Consider the following 21,214-nt stretch of genomic DNA (forward strand, 5'->3'; position numbering starts at 1 on the left):
TCATCAGCTCTGTTTTACACAGAGGAACCGAAAGGGGATGAGAATGAGAAAGGGGAATTGGACTTATGTGAATGTTTTTAACTTGTGTGCAAGCTTGTAGTCTTTTCAAATTCTAGTCTTGTACTGTCCAGATAATGTTCTTGTGTCTTGTATGCAGTTGTCAGAAGTCTTTATATCAGCCCCAGCTTATATATATATATATTTGCTGATTAATACGGAAGTGAAGCAGCTGAGATACTATATCCTTTTTCCCAAAGAATGTATTGAAAACAACTCCCCTCCACCCCCAAGTGGCAGGAGGGATGCAGCTGGATAAAGCCCTTCTGATGACAGGAGCTGCTCTTGGTTCAGCCTCAGGTGAACCGGCTCCTTCCCGGGGTACAGCAGGCTGCCCGAGCGCCGGGGAAGGCACCTTGCCCAGCCCCAGGCATCGCTGAAACAGCGGGAGTCCAGTGGCATGGAAGGGGAAGGACTGTTAGACCACAGTCCAAGGGATTCGATCAGATTTGAGTTCTTAAGTGCTTTGGCTGGTTAATTCCTCATCTTGAACACTTTACTTGGTTATCCTTTTAAATCATTCTTTTATCCATGGTCTTTCTAAAAGCTGTTAATACCAGTCCAAAATTCTTGAAAGCTGCTGTTCTGTCGATGGCTGTTACCAGCGGGGGTGAAGACAGCCCGTGCACAGGGGGTGGCAGGTCACAGGCAGAGACTGGTGTGTCCTAGTGCTACCGGGCTGGTGTCACAACGCCTTAAGGCAGGTCTCCAGCAGTTCCTCTGCTGTCACTTTCTGTATTTGTGCATGGCGTTAGGGGCTTAGCAAGAGCTGCCATGAGCCAGGTACCTCATTTCCCTGGGCATCTCTGTCCTCTCCTGCTGAACAGGCTCTGCCTGTCTCCACGCAGCTGAGCACCCACGTCCTTCGCTTCTCGTTAAAGAGTAGAAATATACTCCGGCACACTGCGGTCATGTCCTCATCCTAGTAAGATTAGGAAAAGCGTGATGATGCAGTTTTCCTGAGAGAACGAACATTTCTAGGCCCTTAAGCTTACTTTGGTAAGTCTCTCTGTGAATCTTCCTGTTGCAAGAGGAAAAAAAAAATTTAAGAGTTTTGAGTCTGTTGCCCATTTTTGATCCTTAATAGATAAGAGAACCAAAGGCATGCAAGTGTTTGAATATTTTTTTTTTTCATTTTGATTCCTAGTTTCTTCATTCCATCTGTGATTAGATAAGAAAGTATTTGGCCAAGCTCTGTTAGCAATTGAGTTAACTTGGCTCTTAGTTAACAAATTCTTATCCCAAGGTCTTCAACAGGTACATACAAATTGCTGTATTTTTTAGCTTGCTTTCAGTCTCCATTTTTTTCTTGTTCTAATGCATTAGCCTAGCTTTTTTTTTTTTTAAATTTATTTTTAAAACGTGTTTTGGGGAGAGTCTGTTCCTTGCCATGCATGTACCTCAGTGGAGAAGGGACTGTTGGACAACGTAGTGTTTTGACCCTGCACTTGACGTGGGTTTTGTCATTGTTGAGATCTGCCTGCCTTGTCAGCTGGGATTTACCAGCTGGGGGGATTTCTGTGCTAAGAAGCAGGTAGGTTTTAAAGTACAGTTAAGGCTTGAGATTAAGAGAATTGACTTGTGCAGCGGTGGCTACGCTGCAGTTTCCCAGGCGACTAAGCCATGTGTTGTAATGACAGTGTTTTGCAAGGAACTCTAAGCTAAAGACACTGTAAAAAAGAATTCAGGTCTTCATGAGGAACTCTGCTCTGCCATTAACACTCTGTTCTTCCTTTGTTACTTAGGAAAAAAAATAAATTCAATGTATTTTTAAATCCTCCACTTAAATTTCGAGACTGGTAGCACAGATCCTTTTTGACGCTGCCCTTCTCCCATCTTTTCTCAAAGCTTCCTAATTGCCACCTTTATTTTTTCCCCTCCAAATCCTTGTGTAATACAGACAGCAGAGGAAAAACAGTGCAGCTATTCCCAACTAGAAGGCACTTGCTTCCAGTGTAGTGATAGTGCAGGCTGCTTTTTCCTTCCTAAGTGCTTCAGAGATCTCCTGGGGAAACTCAGAAACCGTTTAACTCGGAATCAGCTCTGCTTCTGTATCATTATAAATGTTGTATCTTTTCACCTGTTTTGATGAGTAACATTTGAAAGCAGGTTTCTAACTGAGCTTATTTGGGCCTGCTGCTGCTGTCCTAAATAACCCCCACTATAGGGGTCCCTAAAGGCAGAATTGGTCCTGCGTGCCCGATTGTACTGCTTTCGGACAAAGTCCCCAGGGCCAAATTCAAATCTTAACAGAAGGAGCATATTCCAGCCCCCGGCACAGCTCTCTCCCACTCTAACTGACGTTGTCCCCTTATCCTCCTTTAGGAAGCCATCCAGAATCCCCTCTGCAAAATCACTGTGAAGATTCAAAGGGGGTTTTCAGCCTGTGATCACCATCCCTGTAGCACAAAGTCATGGAGAAGCAGGCCAGAATTAAGATGTTTAACTGTCAGGGAATCTGATAAGAAGCAAAGGGGTCTTGGAGTTTCCTGTAAAACACTGAAGCAATGAAATCTTTCATTCCCTCCACTGTTAGCACTGTTAATGATTTATTTGCTACATGCCTGGTGTTGGGGGTTTTTTTCATGTTTGTATTCAATGAACACTAGAGTTAATTTTTATCTCCTGAGTAGTGTTGAGCTATGACATGTTCCATCTTGACATTTTTGCGCTATGTTTTTATTCAATCCCATTGTCGCTCCTGCTGAAAGCTCGTTAGATGCTGCTGTTGACAGCGGATAGCGGGCAGTGCTCCTGCCCAGAAAACGTCCTCGCATCACCCCTGTGCCAGCCTGGGATCCAACGTGTGTTTCCAGTGAGGCTTACGCCATGGTGGGTTTGAAGCCAACCTGCGTCCTGGCCTCTCTGTGCTCTAGGCAAAAGCCCATCAGGACTGGTTCGCGAGAGCGCTGTTCCAAAGGGTGGTGTGTTCCCCAACTGAAGTCACCTCCATCTACGGTGACCTTAAATGACCTTAAACACTGCCTCTCCTCTGCCTCAGTGCTGGTGCCTGGGCAAGGATAATTTTTGGCTCTTTATGGGATTGTAAAGCTTTTGCCTAGATTTCTGACTGCTGGTTTTAGGAGGAATCCTTTGCCAAGTGCATAGTTGCATGGACTAAAATAGAACAGACTCTGAACTTTAAAAACAAAGTAAGCGTAGTCGTCTGCCTTTCTCCTTTGGGGCTTTTTATAAGGAATACATAGAATAGTTTCTTTCTCAAAGAAAGAAGTAGCATTTGAATTATTCTTTTGTAAACACTTCTCCTTCCACCTCCAGGGACATCCTGGGGTTTCCATATGTCTTAGTTGCCTGAAGAGCTGTGCTACAGCCTGTTTCCTACTGGTGGCTGTGTTTCAGCAGCTAGCACATGGTGCCAGCTGAACTCACGTGGGTGTCTTCTGTGTGTTTCTGAATCAACGTTGTTTCATTGCTGAAATCTGAAAAGCATTTTATCTTGAGGAGGAGAAATGGAGCTTACTGTATCGAAGATAGAACAAGGCCAAGCGCCAGGTCCTGCACTTGGGTCACAACAACCCCAGGCAACGCTTCAGGCTTGGGGCAGAGTGGCTGGAAAGCTGCCTGGTGGAAAAGGACCTGGGGGTGCTGGTCAACAGCCAGCTGAATATGAGCCAGCAGTGTGCCCAGGTGGCCAAGAAGGCCAACAGCATCCTGGCTTGCATCAGAAATGGTGTGGCCGGCAGGACTAGGGGAGAGCTTGTCCCCCTGTACTCGGCTCTGGTGAGGCTGCACCTCGAGTGCTGGGTTCAGTTTTGGGCCCCTCACTACAAGAAGGACATGGAGGTGCTGGAGCGTGTCCAGAGAAGGGCAACGAAGCTGGTGAAGGGTCTAGAGCACAGGTGTGATGGGGAGTGGCTGAGGGAACTGGGGTTGTTTAGCCTGGAGGCTGAGGGGAGACCTTATGGCTCTCTGCAGCTACCTGAAAGGAGGTTGTAGCCAGGTGGGTGTTGGTCTCTTCTCCCAAGTAACAAGTGATAGGACAAGAGGAAATGGCCTCAAGTTGCACCAGGGGAAGTTTAGATTGGGTATTAGGAAACATTTCTTCACTGAAAGGGTTGTCAAGCATTGGAACAGGCTGCCCAGGGAAGTGGTTGAGTCACCACCCCTGGAGGTATTTAAAAGCCATGTAGATGGGGTGCTTAGGGATGTGGTTTAGTGGGAGGCTTGGCAGTGCTAGGTTAACGGTTGGACTTGATGATCATAAGGGTCTTTTCCAACCAAAATGATTCTGTGATTCTATGAAGATGTACACAGGCACAAGCGTCCATGCCATTATTATTGTAAAAAAGCACTGAAGCCCCCCCACTGAAAAATTTAACAGTTAATAGTGCCATACATTGGGATTATTATCTCTGTTCATCTCTTCCTGCTTCAATGATTTTATTAAAAGCAAAAATTTGCAAAACCTTTCCAGCATCGCAGTTCACAGATGTGTAATATCTGTTACTTTCCCATCTGGACAATGAGCTGTCAGAGGCACCTTGGATTTGTTCCCTTAAGGAGTGTTCTCTTCATATTTTGCTAGTAGTAATACACACATGAATGGAAACTATTTTTTAGAAGGCTGGCACTACAAACCCAGTTTGAAATATCTTCACAAAGGATTTTTTAAAAAGAGCCTGCATGCAATATTTTAATTTAAGTAGGATCTTATTTATTGAAACATAGGTCCTTCATGTTCTGCACCTGGGAAGGAACCCCCTCCTTCCCCGAGCTATGCCTGGCATTCCCCAGGCTCCCATTGGTATTTGCCAGGTTAGAATAAAATCAGCTGTAGGTGACTTAAAGTAGGACTGGACTGAGTTCTGGGTGGCCTGAAGATCTACTGGTTGAGCTTTTATTTGGTTTATGTATGTAAGCCGTGTTGTGTACAGTCTCTCAGAAGATCTCCAGCTCTTCTCAGCAATGTACAGCTTGGACATGTGCGAGCCAAACTGCAAATCTGTCCTGGTATTGAGAGAAGTCTTTTATAGTGCCTCTCTGCATCAATTCAATTGCTATTTTCTCCAAAAATTAACTACAGAGCATTTTTTTGAATACTTTTGGACTCTTAACATGCTAAAGCATGTTCCTGCTTGGCCTCAGAAAAGCTGTTTCTGTTCCTCAGAGGGCTCCCTGCTTGTTTGTGGTAAGTGCAAAGCAGGACTCAAGCTCCGCATTAACTTGTGCTGGATGCAGAGTGTCAAAGAAAGGAATTTAAATTATTTACGTGCTTCACGGCTGGCTTTTGAGCTTATCTTCAGCAAGCTCAGCTTTTTTGAGCCTGGTGCGATCATAATGGAGCTCTGATACTTTTGTATGTGAGTCTTCTCCTTTAAGAAACAAAATAAAAATAGCTTTAAGCCTTTTCCTGTATTTGGCTTTTCCAGGAAGTTTAAGACAGTTGTAGCTTTTGCTTGCGTTTCCTATTTTGCCTTTTCAACAGTGAAATGGTTGAACTGCTTGCCTGAAGCCCAGACTCCTCAGAATTAGCAGGAAGCTGCTGTGCTTTTCTAAAATTGCTGACTTGAGACTTCTCACGTATGTGCTCCATGTGTTATTTCCATAATAGAAAACCTATCCTTATTCACAAAGCTAGATAAAATATAATGTGAATTTATTTCTTTGAGCCATAGATTTTTGATAACTGGTATCATAGCCAGGAGAAATGCGGCAGATCTAGCCTACCTGTAAATCAGTGAAGTATTTATACAATATGGGAAGAAAAGTGTAATAACTCAAACTGGACAAGGGAAACAAAGCAAGCTGTCAGACTGGAAGAAGTTTTATAGAATTCTTCACAGTGGGGTCTGTACAGCTATCTTGTTTATATTTGCAGTAGTGATGGAAGCAGGAGAATTAGGCATGTAATAAACTTACAGAAACAATAGGAAGAATTATGCAAGAATGCCTCACAGTTAATGCCTGGAGCTAAAAAAAAGGGGAGCGGGGAATAAATTTCGTAGTGTGATGTGCAAGATCATATAGTTCTGAATTCATATAAGGCACTCTAAGAGCTCATCTGTTCAAAGTGACAAAAGAGGACAGCTGGAGTTTTAGCTGAACACAGGACAAACAGGAGCCAAGAATAAGATGTGGCTGTCAAAATATAATCCTAGGATGTTTTGGACAATGTATTTTTACTATAGACATGCAACAACTCATAGCATTGCACTGAATTTTGTTTATATATATATATAAAAAAATAACACAATCTGGTACAGAGGAGATTTAATGAAAAGGAAGATCTTATGGAAGCTGGCTTGTTTGTAAAGGTAAGTGAAGTCCTAAGGCAAAGTGCAAGGGTGAAAACTAAGTGAAAGGGTGATGTTGGCTGAAGGGTAATTAGGTAAACACTGTTAGTAACTTTAGGCCAGATATTGGGAAAACTTTCAGACCCTCATTTGAGTAAGATTCTGAAGCAGTAGCATCAGTGACAACAAGAACTGGAAATAGCTTTTAGGATAAAGCTTGACTGTTTCAAAAAGAGATGCTATGGGATGGCTGCCTGCAAGAGGGGAAGCCTGGACTCGCTCTGGAGCAATTTCCTCCAGTTCTCTGGTACAGCTACAACTAAAAGCTGAGCTGAGTTTTGCTTGCGCTCTTCCAGAAATGTCAGTGCAGAGCACACATTAAGTAGTCTGCAGAGACTGCTTTTGTGCTCGTTTCCCCTGTCCTGGTTGTCAACATATTGCAGTACTGTGTACCAAAGAGATTATCTAACCTCATCCTTGCTCTGACTTTGGCTAGTTTAACTGAAGATTCATTTCTGAGATAACACAGTTTATAATTTATCTTAATACTGTTCTCTGTTTCCAAATATCTGATTTCTCCAGCTTTGAGGCAGAAGTGATATTATTTCCTACTGAACAACCAAGCTGATATAATCTGTGTTAGCATGATTGCAGTGGAAGAAAGAAAAGGAGTTAAATGATTAGGCTTTAAAGTTATTGCTAAATTCTGCTTGCTTGCTTTTGGTTTGCTCAATAAACTGGATATTGTAGCAATGTGCCCCCAGCATCCTGGGTTGGACATTCAATTACTTGTGACCATAAAAGCTGATAATCTCATGGCCAGTGATGTGAGCAACACTTCCCTTTTCAGTTTAACTGAAATTGCTCAACAGTTACAGTACCTTCCTCCCCTTCCACATGCAGTTCAGCAGCACACAGATGCCGGAGCAGAAACAGCTTTTCGCGAGAGCCACGGCGTAAGGGAAACCTTTTCAGCTCTAGCTAACAATTCAGATCTAATCCAAGCTGTGGTTGGAAAACCACAACTGCTGTTACCTCAGGGCTTATTGTAGGGCTTTTGCAGCTGGACTAAATTACTCAAACTCCTAGTCAGTAAATCTGTAATCACGAAGCAACAGTCACAGGTAGCCTTATTTGATGTACTTCCCCATCCAGTGAGCCAAAAAATACAGGCTTAAGAAAACACGGAGTCTGAATTCAGCTTTAAAGGAGTGGTAACCCAAAGACTAGAACTTTGGGTAAGTGTATCATATAACTTTGATTAATTCCTCCTTACCTTTGTTGAAGAAAGGCTTGACTTTCTCTCCCTTTTTGTAAAGGTGGAAGGAAGAGGAGCATATATATATATATATATATTTTAAAAAAATAGGTCATTTAAGGGATCTCAAAGCTAAGTGGGATGACATGCTAAGACCAGCAATTTTATGCTGCTTTTCAACCTGCAGATAAAAGTTTTCTGGCTCTGTGATGTGCTCTACAGAGCGCAGAGTTCTCTGGAAAACACACAACAGCAATGCAGACCTGTACTCTAGGCTTGTTGGTAGGTGTGGTTAAAACATGTACACACGCTCTCTTTAAAAACACGTATGTACCTTCTTCATGGCTGAAGAGAACACACTGAAGAGATGTAATTTAAGAAATTCACTTCCAAATAACTGATCAGACATGCGATATTATGTCAACATAGGCAATGTTATTGCAGGGTGATCAGTGATCTCCCACATGGCACGGAGCCTGCTACCACCAAGGCTGCTCATGAAGGCAGCATGTGTTATTACTTTCCATCAGTACCTGCAAAACTCTACACAGCTGACTGCAAAATCCTGTTGTAAGAAGTTGTATCTGTTTCTAAAGGTTTATATCTAAGGAAATGAAAAAAAGGCAGAGAGTTGAAAACAGTATTTTTCTTGGGGAGATATGGAGCATCAGAGTTGGAAGCTAAGACTTGTCTCAGCTGAGAGGAGCCTGTGGGGGAGCTGGGAACTGCCCATCACCCTTCGGGGTCCCAGCCTGGTACTTCACCGTGGTAGTTTCCCACTTGCACTTCTGCAGGAGGCCCACGCTTCAGGAGCTCATTTCAGAATCTGTGAAAATGTAGGTAACCAGTCAAAACTCAGCTCAGTAACAAATTATTGGTCTCAGGGCCAGTAAGAAGAATAAATGTTTCTATGACCATCCCATTAGAAAACACTCACTCAGCTGCTGAACCCGCTGGGCATGCACAGCCCCAACGCTGCTTGGGCAGCTGCTGGCAGGACATCAGGAGCTCTGCAGAAGGGAGAACGCTAGCATCCAACAGCAAGTATGTCCTGAACAGCTGGCTGGTTCAGATCGCCCAGTGGCAATACCTAGAAATGATATTCAAGAGTTCTGGTGCGCTAATGGAAAAATGATTTTTCCATGTACGTGGGAGCCTCATGTAAAGATACAGTTCTTGCCCAGAAAACGAGCTTGAATTTCACTATCTGTTATTAGGTAAAGCTATAAACCCTGAAAGTATCAGCTAGTGGAAGATGACCAAAGTAAATGAAGAAATGGTGCCAGAGGGTGTGATATGAAGCAAAAATAAGTCTGCCACAATAGACTGCAGAAACAGGTAACCTTTACTACCTGATGAAATACCACAGGGGTTCATTTGTCACAGCTTAGTGCTTTGTTAAAGTTGTCACAACTGTGGCTGCAGCACTGTGAGCCATGCTGTATTACAGTCTCAGGGGAGTCCAGATGCTGTGATGGAAATAGCACAGATAGCTTTCCAGGAGCTTGAGTAACCTAATTTGATGGTATGTTCGCATAAATGTGAAACTACTTGACACCATCTTTGTGAACTGAATCGTATCTGCCATCACCACTGCCTCTCAACGAATGCTACAAGAGAGACAACGTACGGCTGAGAGGATTTCGTCTTCAAAGTGAAACAGACAGAACCAAACACATTCTCAAGTTTGCATTTCTATGAGACACGTGTTGCCAAGCCGTTTCTAACAATTACTTTCTCAGTGTTTGCTATTTACTAACTGAAAAAGGTGTTATAGCAAGTAATTCTTGCTCCATTGGAAAATCTTTACCTCATTTAAAGTTACTCACAAAAATCCCAGGCATAAAGAACAAGATATTTGTTGTCAGTAAGAGTTGGGTTTGGTGGGGTTCTTTTCCCCAAAATACACTTTTCCAGGGGGACTCTGTTGCTCGGTGATCTGTCCCCTGGTAAGCCAGTGCTTCTGGGAGGGAGGCAACCTATTGTTTAAAGCCACGGCCTTTCAGCCATAGAGCGCTTACGGCAACGACCAGCAGGTCAAGCATCACCTCTTAACCACCGATCTTTATACTTCTGACCCAACCTGCAGGTGACGGATCAAAAGAAAAAGCGGAGAGCCCCAGGACCGCGTCAGTCTGGCACAGACAGGCAAAAGGAGCCCGCTCCACCTCCTGCAGACCAGCAAGGGTTCCCGTGGGACCCCCCACGCCCCGGCGAGCTGCGCAGCCCATCTCCTCACCTGGCACTGCCTCGTTAACGGTTTAATTACCCTCTTGCATCACTAACACATCACCTCCTGGCTTTTTCCTCTCCTGTCTATGTAAGACATATATGAAACATTATCAGACGCACACAAAATCAGTATTTGTGCCGGAGGTACGTGTCCCCTGGGGGAGATGGGGCCCCGGGCGGCGCTTGGGAACTGGCCGGGGGGAGCCGCGGTGCGGGCCCCCCCGTGTGGCCGCAGGCGGCTCGAGCGAGGATAGGGGGCACCGGGCTCCGGCCCTCCGGGCTTTATTCCCCGGCGCCCCGAGGCCCGCCTGCCTCTCCGCGGAGCCACTAGCAGCGCGGCCGCCCGGGCACCGGCACTTGCCCACCCGCTCCGAAGCCCCCTCCGGGACGGCAGCCCCACAAGGCCGGGGCCTCTTCCTCAGCTTCCCAGCCCCCCCGTCACAGCCGGTCCCCGGGCCGAGCCCCCCGCGCCTCACCTGGGCCCGGCCGGGAGCCGGGCCCGGCCGCTGCCGCCCCAGGACCGCGCACGGAGCCCCCCCAGGGGCTGCCAGGAGTGCGAGAGAAGGCGGCCACCGGGGCTGAAACATGCCCCGCTCCGCCCCGCGCACGGACCTCCTCTTCCGGCCGCCGGAACCGCCCGGCGGTGGTAGCGGCTTCTGTGGGCCTAGGCGGGCCAGAGCTGGTGGGGGAGTTCTGGCGCCGGTGTGTGTTTCTGCTTGGGCGGGCGGAGTCGGTGGACGACTCTGCCTGGAGCAGCGCCGGGCCTGGCCTCCGCTGGACGCCTGGAGCCCCGAGCCCGGCCTCGCCGGCAGGAGGAGCCGCGCCTCGGGCGAGGAGCGGGGGTACGGGGCTGAAGTCTGCGCTCCCTCCCCCCCCCGCGCTGCCCGCTCCTGCTGCCTGCGCCGGGCTGGGGCTGCCCTTGCCCGGTCTCCCCCGGGGCTGGAGGGCAGCGGGGGCAGCCAGGGCCGTTGTCACGGAACCGGCGCCGCCGGCTCCATACGGACACTGAATAAAGGCTTCCATGGGAAGCACTGGTGCAGGTTTGCTGGCAGGACTTGTGACCCCGTGGGGGACCCACACTGGAGCAGTCTGCTCCTGAAGGACTGCACCCCGTGGAAGAGACCCATGCTGGAGCAGTTCATGAAGAACTCAGCTTGGAGAAGTTGGTGGAGGACTGTCTCCCATGGGAGGGACCCCACGCTGGAGCAGGGGAAGAGTGTGAGGAGTCCTCCCCCTGAGGGGGAAGGAGCAGCAGAGACAATGTGTGATGAACTGACCACAACCCCCAATCCGTGAGGGATCTCGCCCTGTCCTTATCTTGACCCAGGAGCCTTTCGTTGTATTTTCTCTCACCTGTGCAGCTGAGGAGGGCAGTGACAGAGAGGCTTTGGGGGGCACCTGGTGTCCAGCCAGGGTCAACCCACCACACCTGGTCAGTTTGGAAATTAGAGAAGCTTTGCAAGTTGCAATAAGACTGAAGAGCAGCTGAAAGGAAAAGGTAAATTCAATTAAAACCTCATCTAAGTCAACTTCATCATTTTTAAGACAGTGAAGAGAGGTGGGCAGTTTCCATCCTACTGCTGTGAGATACTACAACTCTGCCATTGAGACTTCTGACACCACTCGCTCTGATCCTCCGAACCTTTGCACGGTAGCTCAACATTTTATGTAGAGACCATTACTCTCACTGAACTCTGGGCCCACTTTCCCTGAGGAAGGTTTACATACATAAACAGAGATGCTTGAAAGCTTCTCTAATAATACGTTATTGGGAAGTAGCTTTCCCTGAATCGAAGTCTTTTCATTCATTTTTACACGCTCAGCATGGGGCTTACAGCAACCATAGCCAGACCGTGAGTACATACGTGGTGCTGCCTCTAACACTGCCGTCAGCTTTGATGACCTTTCTTTGATACAGAGCTGATAACAGCAGACTTCAGACCGACTTCATCACAAAGCAAGAGCCTGGGCCAGTCTGGGTGTGTAGGACCATGCATCACATCCACACTGGGGGGAACAGAGAAACTCATTTCAGGTTTGCTTTTTAAAGAGGAAAGAAAAAAGTCAGGGTGTTGCAATGGAAGAGCTGAAGAGCAGAGGGTGAATTGCCCTTCCCATGCACCAGCATTGCAGCCACTTGAGCACGAAGTGCTGGAAGTTCTGGTGTTCACTTTCTTTGACCGCTTTAAGGCACAGCCTCTACTTTTCACATGTTGCTTTCCAAGCCTCCCATGTCTTGGCCATACCTTCGCCCACCAGCAGGTTTACTTTTCCAGCAGCATTTGAAGTGAGAATAACTGCAATTTTAATAATGAACGCTTTCAGATGTGTATTTATTTTTAGTGAAGACTCTGTGCCTCCCTCCTTTCCTTGCTTTCCCAGGTAAGTGGGTACACATCTCCTACTAAATTACCTTTCATTCTTTGCCATTGTCTTCTGATGAACTTTTCCCTGTCACTCACACTTCCTTGGTAGTTTATAAAGTCTGCCAGTATGCAGTATGTTTTACTGTTTGTTTTATGATACTAATAATGAAACTCCCTTTGGTTTTTGTTCCCCAGTTTTTCTGGACTGCAGATTACATAGCATGCAAATACAGCCACTTACAGTCTCTGCAAAGTCTCATTTTTTCTCTAGCCGTTTAACTATTGGAAGCAACGTTCCTCTATGTGACATACAGTGTACTGCCATTTCCTCTCTTCCTCTGCTTTCCTATGTCCTCTACCTCCAGCTCCGTGTAAGTACTGATAATAAAGGGAGTACAAGGCCTGGCTATTTCAGCATGCCAATATTGCAGATTGTGGTGGGTTGAACCTGGCTGGAGGCCAGGTGCCCACCAGAGCCGCTCTCTCACTCCCCTCATTCACTAAACAGGGGAGAAAAGGTATAACGAAGCGCTTGTGGGTTGAGATAAGGACAGGGAGAGATCACTCACTAATTGTTGTCACGAGCAAAACAGACCGAACTTAGAGAGGGAATTCATCTAATTTATTACCAAGCAAAACAGAGTAGAGGAATGAGAAAATAAAATCAACTCTTAAAACACCTCCCCCCACCCCTCCCATCTTCCCGGGCTCAACTTCACTCCCGGCTTCAACCTTCCCCCCCTCAGCGGCACAGGGGGACGCAGAGTGGGGGTTACGGTCAGTTCATCACACGGTGTTTCTGCCGCTTCTTCATCCTCAGGGGGAGGACTCCTCTCATCGTTCCCCTGCTCCAGCATGGAGTCTCTCTCACGGGGTGCAGACCTTCAGGAGCAAACTGCTCCAGCGTGGGGTCCCTCCCACAGGGTCACAAGTCCTGCCAGCAAACCTGCCCTGGCGTGGGCTCCCCTCTTCACGGGTCCACCGGTCCGGCCAGGAACTTGCTCCAGCGTGGGCTTCCCACGGGCCGCAGCCTCCTTCAGGTGCCTCCACCTGCTCTGGCGTGGGGTCCTCCACGGGCTGCAGGTGGAATCTCTACACCCCCTCATCCTTCCTCCATGGGCTGCAGGGGGACAGCCTGCTTCACCATGGCCTTCACCAGGGGCTGCAGGGGGATCTCTGCTCCGGCGCCTGGAGCACCTCCTCCCCCTCCTTCTGCACTGACCTTGGTGTCTGCAGAGTTTCTTACATCTTCTCACTCCTCTCTCTGGCTGCAAAAGCTCTCTCTCTAAGTGTTTTTCTTCTTCTTAAATATGTTATCACAGAGGCGCTGATTGGCTTGGCCTTGGCCAGTGGCGGCTCTGTCTTGGAGCCGGCTGGCATTGGCTCTATCAGACACAGGGGAAGCTTCTAGCAGCTTCTCACAGAAGCCACCCCTGTAGCCCCCCCCCCCCAGCTACCAAAACCTTGCCACGCAAACCCAACACACAGATACTCCCCAAGGAGCAGAGGAGGGCCCCCTTTATGCTCCTGTGACTTGTTTTGCCAGGGGAGGTTGGCTGTGGGTGAGAACACAAATACAGACAGACGTCCCAGCCCAGCTGACCATGGAGAACTGTACTGAATGTAAATCTTCACAATGAGTGAAAAAGAGGAAAGCTGGATGTTTCCTAGTGCTTTTGACAGTGAGAACAAGCTGCTTCAGAAAGGAGGTTTGTTTTGTTAGCTTTTAGGAAATAAAACGATTGTGGTCCCGATTCAAACATCTCTGTGTTGCTAACCACGAATTACTGATGCTCTGCAAACAATCTTTCAGTTAGTTATTGCTCATATTGTTCCTTTTCCTTGACATTTTCCTATTCTGTTAGTTCCAATGTCTGCTTCAACACAGCTGTGATTGATTACCCACTAACCACACACTGTCTTACGGAGTTGCACTCTTAACACAACTGCATTACCTTTTTTCATCAAGGGAAGCAGGCAGTGTTGAGATGTGTTTGGCATCAAGCGATATCCAGGGAAAAATGTGTTTGAAGTTCAAGGTCACCATAAGAAAAATTCAGCCTGTGTTTGGAAGGTAAATTCATCTCAATAATTTTAAAGAATCTTTACCTGAATGTTAGCCAAGCAGACTATTATTGTTATTCCTGGTGCGGGGCTGTATTAAAATGCTGAACGCTTGCTCTTTCTCAGTTTTTCCTGTTTCATTCAGCAAATACTGGAAAGTTCTAATTAAGATGGAGCAAAAAGAAATCAATGGAAATGGTGCTGCATTCCTCTCAGCTGCATCAAGCAAATGCTGAAAATCTGGAACAAGTGCAATTGCCAGAAGTAGTTCTGCATAGGGTAATATCTGCTGCTCAGCTCCACCAGAATGGACAATGCAGTGGTAACTCATAAGTGATATATATGAGAGGTAAAAGCAAATATATGGCAGGCTAGCCTGAAACCTAGCAGATCCATTTTATGATGCTCTTGCTCTATACCTAGGGCTAGGGAAGCTGTGGGCTCGTACAATGTAGTACTTGTATACTGTGAGGCATATCACCTAGTCCCATATTTGTAAAGGTATTTAGGGGCAGTTAACTTGTAGGGATTTTACTGAGTGCGAGCACCTTAGCAGCTCTTGAAGTATGACCTTTCTCTTGTATGTGCTCAAGTTACCTGGGAAAAAAAAAAAGCAGTAAAACATTTCCTCATGGTAACCTAGGGATTGATGTATTCAGGTTTGAGATACTGAGGTAGTTTGGTGATGGAAGGGGTGTAGGTCCCTCAGAAATCCCCAACAAGGATTCTTCATGTACCTAAACCAATTCCTTCATATCCCAACCAAACATTTCTGAGCCAAACTCATCGGCTCCAGCATGGCTGGAAACAACGCAAGGAGGAGAATGGAGGAGCTCCTGGTGTCCCCACATAGGTGTACAGGTCTTTCGCCAACCAGGGACCACCAGCAGGTACCAGGTGACAGCGGCAATTTCCCTTCTGGGCTGAACTGAGCTGCACTGAAATCAGCATCATCTGTCTGAACAAGTCGTGCTACTCATCAGTTCCTCAGAGGGGTCATTCAGGAGCTGCTGTGCTCTGTTGTGTGGGACATACCCCACGCTGTATGGTCATCAGGGCCTTTGGCAGACTTTAAATAGGTGTTTATATAAGCCTGTTACAAGAGCCTTAAAGCCTGTGGAATTAAGACATTTGCCCCTGTAGTTATGGGCCCAGTAACCCCGGCCACAGAGCTCTTTCCCACCTAGTGTTATGGTGGCATATCAATATTTGTCACTAGTTATTTACAGATAAAAAGGTGGCATTTCAGGGGACACTAGGGCTCCTGCCTCTAATAGGCTTAAGCCAGAGGATCAGTTCTTTGCCAGGTTCTTTCTTGCTGTACCACTTGATGGCACTCTTGCATTAGCACGCCGCAGGCTGAAGGCAGGACACATCAACGAGCAAATCCTGTCCAAAGTTGTTCCACTTAATTTGTTTTGCATCATGAATGTACCTGTTTAATTGATTAAAGGAATCTAACACTGTAGTATTGAGTAGGAATAAGCAGGGCATACAAAATAATTACACCAAGAAAGCCCTGTATTGTGCAATTTTAATCCCAGATATTGCCTGGATAATTCATTACTTTTTCATTCTTTCAGTAAGTTTGGCAAGAAATTTGCCTTTGCCTTACTGAGCCTTTTCTTCCAAGGGTGGCAAATTTTCCTTGCCCAGTATTTTCTTCTTTATCAGAAGGCTTGTAGCAGGTTTGTTCATCACATGTGTTGCTAGACTGTAAATGGAAATTAATTTATGTCCTCTGAGTAATAAAATTATGATCCAACTTTATACCAAAGGAACATTCTCCAGTGGGCTATATAATGTTAATAAATGAGTATGAAATGTTATCACATAAGCCACATCTCTAGATGGTTATAAATACATCAGGGAATGCTGCAGATGGTTACAGGCCACAGGTGGGAACAACTTGCTGCTCCAGTGACTGGATTAATACACCGGTCATGATCCATCAGAAGATTTTCTTCAAATGATACCTAAGAGGGCATTTATTTCAGCCTTCATAAAGGAAGGGGAAGTCTGCCTTAATAGACATTATTTGGGATAAAGATGGGATAGGAAGGACAGGTTTTTATGGAATAGAACAGCCTGCAAATTGATACAGCCTTTTAACCCCTTTCTGCAGTGCTCAGAAACAATAACCCAAATAAGTAGAAAGGGTTTTAGCCAACCTTTACATAATGTAACTCTTGAAGAAGTCCTGTCTTCAAGATTCTGGGCACAGATTTTTGTATCCAAATTGTTCATAGTGCTTCAAAAAAACTATCTCAATCTTTGGAAAGCAGGTAGTCACAGCACATGGCTGTGACCCCAGAAAACTGGATGCATTCACCTTCTCTACCATCCAAAGCTTTTCCACTGAACTGAATTTGTGCAATTCCTCCCATAAGGCGACCAAGCTCTTCACAGTGCTGGGGTCTAGGATGAAGTTTCCTTTCTCCCTTTCATCATCATTTCTTGTGCCAGTTCCCCATTGCTTTGGGTATATTTTGAGCAGCACTTAACCCCAGCGCTCTGTGACAGGCACTTTATCAGTGTAACAAAGCATCTCTGGTCTTGTGGGAAACAGAAGTAGTCATCTGTCTGGAAGCAGCCAAGGCTTACTACAGGTTGTCATGCAGAGTCAGAGGCTGAGAAGAGAGAACTTGTCAGCTTTACCTTGATAAGCCCATGAGTGTGAAAGACATGCCACATGCAATTTCCATTACAGAGATCACCAGGAATCCATGAGAAGCATGAATGAGTGGAAGGAGTCAGGCATGCAGAAAATTATTCACACCAGAAACCTCGGGCAGTTCCAGGTGTGCCTGCTTTCCATAGGAATCAAGGGAATTCTCAAAATTGTCTTACAAGATTAAGAGAGCGTCATCCATTACAAAGTACATCAGGATAGCGAGATAACATTTTCAGATTAGCCTTCCTGTATTTTTTCCCCTCAAGCCAAAAAGGTGATAAATTCTCTCACAGTAGGAAAGCAGTTTTAGAATCATCCAAAAATATTTTAGTGCTTTTCTGCTTAGTTAGGACCATTTTCCTGGTTCACATAAGGGCAGCGTACTACATCCTCCTTGTCTTTCCCTGACACTGGCAACTTCATCCGCAGGTAGCAGCATCCTCTCCCGTTGTGCTGGAAGAGGGATATGGACTGTTGGTGGAGTTGGCTTTCAGAGGCCGAGACCCCCAGCTGTCCTTGCAACGAGAGGCCAGAAAAGAGGATCCTATTCTTTGGCAGCAGCTCAAATTCTGTAGCTGCATGAGCAACTCCCAGCAAAGGAATTGGCACGCGCCACGCTGCTACACAGGAAGATCCCATCCAGGAGCTGACCGCAACTCGGCAATGAAGAGGACTGGCCACCCACTGGACACCTACCACTGCTTTTCCTCCCTCTGAAGCGCAGCAGTGAATAATGATCTACAGCAAATACTTGCACTGTGGCATCGTTGCCAAGCAGTGGCAGATGTCACGTCCTTGAATTTGGGGTTTATCGGATGAGAAGTCATGATTTGAGGCTCATCTTCCTGAAGTTGGCTGTTTGGTGTTAGCTGTGGGAGATGCAAGGAGCCATGCAACTCAAACATGTTTGTGCTTGCTTTCCAGGCACCAACTTTGTTTTAAAAGCTGATTGCAGTGAAGGAGGAAATAGGTTTGTTACTTGTATTCACCTCCCTCACACAAAAAAAAACTTCTGCACTTGGAAGCTGGTAACAGCACAGCATATTTGTACAAGTTAAAAATACTGTTTCACTTAGGAAAAATAAACGCCTTTTTGAAAACTGCAATTAGTTGAAAAAGTGATGTAATATGCCTATAAGATCTTTCGGACCAATGTTACCCCCAGACAAAGTGTTTGTTCATCAATACAGTGCTAAAATAGCATCACTGCAAAAGTTCAGCAGCCTAGTTTCAAGAATTAAAGCCAGATAACTGTTACTTTTGCTAGACAAGTAGAAGCAAAGTCTGCTTGTGTCAATCAGTATGAAAATGTAATTTAATTCAGTCCAACAGAAATCAATTTTTCTCCCAGGATCTAAGATAACTAAATATCACACAGTCAGCTTAATTAGTTTCTGATATTTGTACAACTTCACCTTTAAACTCTGAAAAAAGCACAGTTCATGTGTTTGCTCTTTATAATTCTGTTCTGCTTTAGTGCTCAGAAGAAAGAGGCTTACAAAGCTTCACAGTGGCAATAAAAATCTTACTCCAGTTCCAACTTTCTTTTGGTGACCAGGAGATGGAATCAATGCTCCATCAGGCCATCTCATTAGTATCATTAAAGCAAGCTCAACAAGAGGAAGAACACAAAACCAGAGGTTTTTAAACCTTTCAGAAAACTCTTTTCTCATCAGTTTCCTTCCCTAGAGAAGTAGCAGCACATAAACTGCACAAGACCCTCATTCAAACAGTCTTCTGCTCTCCAGAAATACATATCTGTCCAAGTCTTTTTCAGTATCAGTGGCTTCTCTTAAAGCCCCTGCTCTGCCACCTTGGAGTCCAGGGGCACCCAGGTCCCCACGTCTGGGCCAGGAGCTCTCACAAAATGACCCAAATCTCTCTGTTGCAAACAAACTAAGGGCCCTGTGTCTTCATGTTGCCTTGCCCCACACATCCCCCAGCTGCATTTTCTAGGCTCTCACACCACAGAAGGTCCTGCAAGGAGCATTAAGTTACCAACACTGGAACAAGTCTTAGTACCTATGGCACGGGCAGACCCCCGGCCCAAGGGGTGCTCAGCCGGTCTAACCAGTCACTAGCACACAGGGCACTTTCCTTGGAGCCAGGAGGCCAGCAGCAGGGTGCTGGAAGAACAGGGCTGCTCCATTGAGGAGGACAAACCAAGACACAGGTTACCATGCCACAGCGATTCCACCAGTATGGGGCACACTGCGGAGCAGCACAAGAAAAGCAGGGTTGGTGGCAGTAACAAGTCCCAGCAACAGCCAGTTGACCTGATCATCAGACAGACATTCAAGGATGAAACAAGTCCCAGGGCAAGCTAGGAAATCTGCCAAGCAAGTGGGGTGGAGGCTGGAGGTTGATGAGGGTAATTAGAGTCTATTATCACCTTCATACCCTGCCAGCTGGCTCTCCTTCTCAGGCTGGTTTGAGTCGAGGAGTTTACTACTGGTTCATGAGCCACAGTAGACACTTTGGTTTCCAAAATTCAGACTGCATTTCCTTAGTTAAAAGAGCTTTTACTTGTAATAAATATTTTCATCAAGCTTCTGTCTCTCTTACCTCCTGACCTGTTTCTTGCCTTCGCCTTTCCTGAAAGGCGAGCATCCAGCCCCCAGCAGCCTGCGCACGCTCCTCCCCAGCACGCAGCAAGGTCTGCCTCATGGCGACCATGACTTCCTGTGCTCTACCCAGGGCTGTAGCCCTGATGGCCATGAACCACGGTGGGAAAACCTTTGCCATAGCACTGAGTTCAGGGGGCAGGGCAGCCCTGCAGGGTGCAAAGCATCCCATGTCTCTGTCAAGGTCCAGCAGCATCTGCTTGCTAAATGGGTCTTGGCCAACGGAGGCTCGGCTCTCGGACCCCATTGAGCCTCCACATTGCTGCAAAAATGCAAAATCCCCACCTTTTCTTGCTCTGAAAATAGACCCATATCTATTTTGATTGCTGCCTGAGTGAAGGATATTTTAACTGTGCCCGTACTTACTGGGCATTTCAGCAGTTGTGCTTCCCCTGCAGTGATTCTGTCTCCCTGGGGTGGCAAAGGACACCTCTCTGGCATGGAGAAAGTCACTTTTGGTTTTCCATCTCCCTCCAGATTAAAGGTTATTGTATTTGGGGCAGGGATATTTTGGAGATGCTTCCTTGCTGGCCATTTCCCTCATAAGAGTTTTATTCATAAATATGGAGCATCTCTCGTATGAGGAAAGGCTGAGAGAGCTGGGTCTGTTTAGCCTGGAGAAGAGAAGACAGAGGGGATCTCATCAACACTTATAAATATCTAAAGGGCGAGTGTCAAGAGGATGGGGCCAGAGCCTTTTCAGTGGTGTCCACCAACAGGACAAGGGGCAACCAGCACAAACTGGAACACAGGAAGTTCCATCTCAATATGAGGAAAAACTTCTTCACTCTGAGGGTGACCGAGCACTGGAACAGGCTGCCCAGAGAGGTTGTGGAGTCTCCTTCTCTGGAGATATTCAAAACCCACCTGGACACGATCCCGTGCAACCTGCTCTAGGTGATCCTGCTCTAGGAGGGGGGTTGAACTAGATGATCTCCAGAGGTCCCTTCCACCCCCTGCCGTTCTGTGAATCTGTGGTTCTGTGTTGACAGACACCCAGCTGCGTGTGCTGGGGGATTATCACATACCCCTCGGGGCCGGCTCCACATGCTCCCTGCGTCTGGCAGGGCTGCAGCCGGGTCTCTGCCGGTGCGGCAAGAGAAGTCTGGTTTGTGTCTGTAGATAAAAAAGGTCGCAAGCTGTTGGGCCACTGGGCAGGCATTTGTTTATATAAGTGCCAAGACAGAGTGAGTCCTTCCACCCTTTTCCACAGGTCCCAAATTGTCTTTGTGTGTTTACTGGCTGCTCTTGTCGCTCAGCCGCTGCTCATCAGTCCCACCCCTTTGCCAGCGCTATTTATACCACAGCTCTAGGATGTCAGAGGGGTTGGAAACTGAGTGCCATGGTGCCACAGCTACGGGGATGCTTACAGAGCCCCAGAAATGAGGGCTGGGGGGCAGTCGGAACTGGTGAGTGCCCTGTGAATGCATCCAAAGCAGCCCCTGAGCTCCCAAACCTCGCCGGGGAGATGCCCGTGAGCCAAGCCCTGGGCAGAGCGAGGGCTGGGCGCTGGGGCCGCCGGATGGCGGGAGGAAAAGGGCGGTTTTGTCAGCGCTGCACAGAGCGTGGGCTCAGCCCCGCCGACCCTGGCAGACAAAGAACAAAAGGCCAAGGAGTAGGTTTTAGCTGCCCGTGGAGCCTTCCCATTACGGTTGGCACGGCTGAGTAACACTCAAAAAACACGA

This window comes from Grus americana, chromosome 4 (assembly GCF_028858705.1).
Source record: "Grus americana isolate bGruAme1 chromosome 4, bGruAme1.mat, whole genome shotgun sequence".
In the NCBI taxonomy this organism is placed as follows: domain Eukaryota; kingdom Metazoa; phylum Chordata; class Aves; order Gruiformes; family Gruidae; genus Grus; species Grus americana.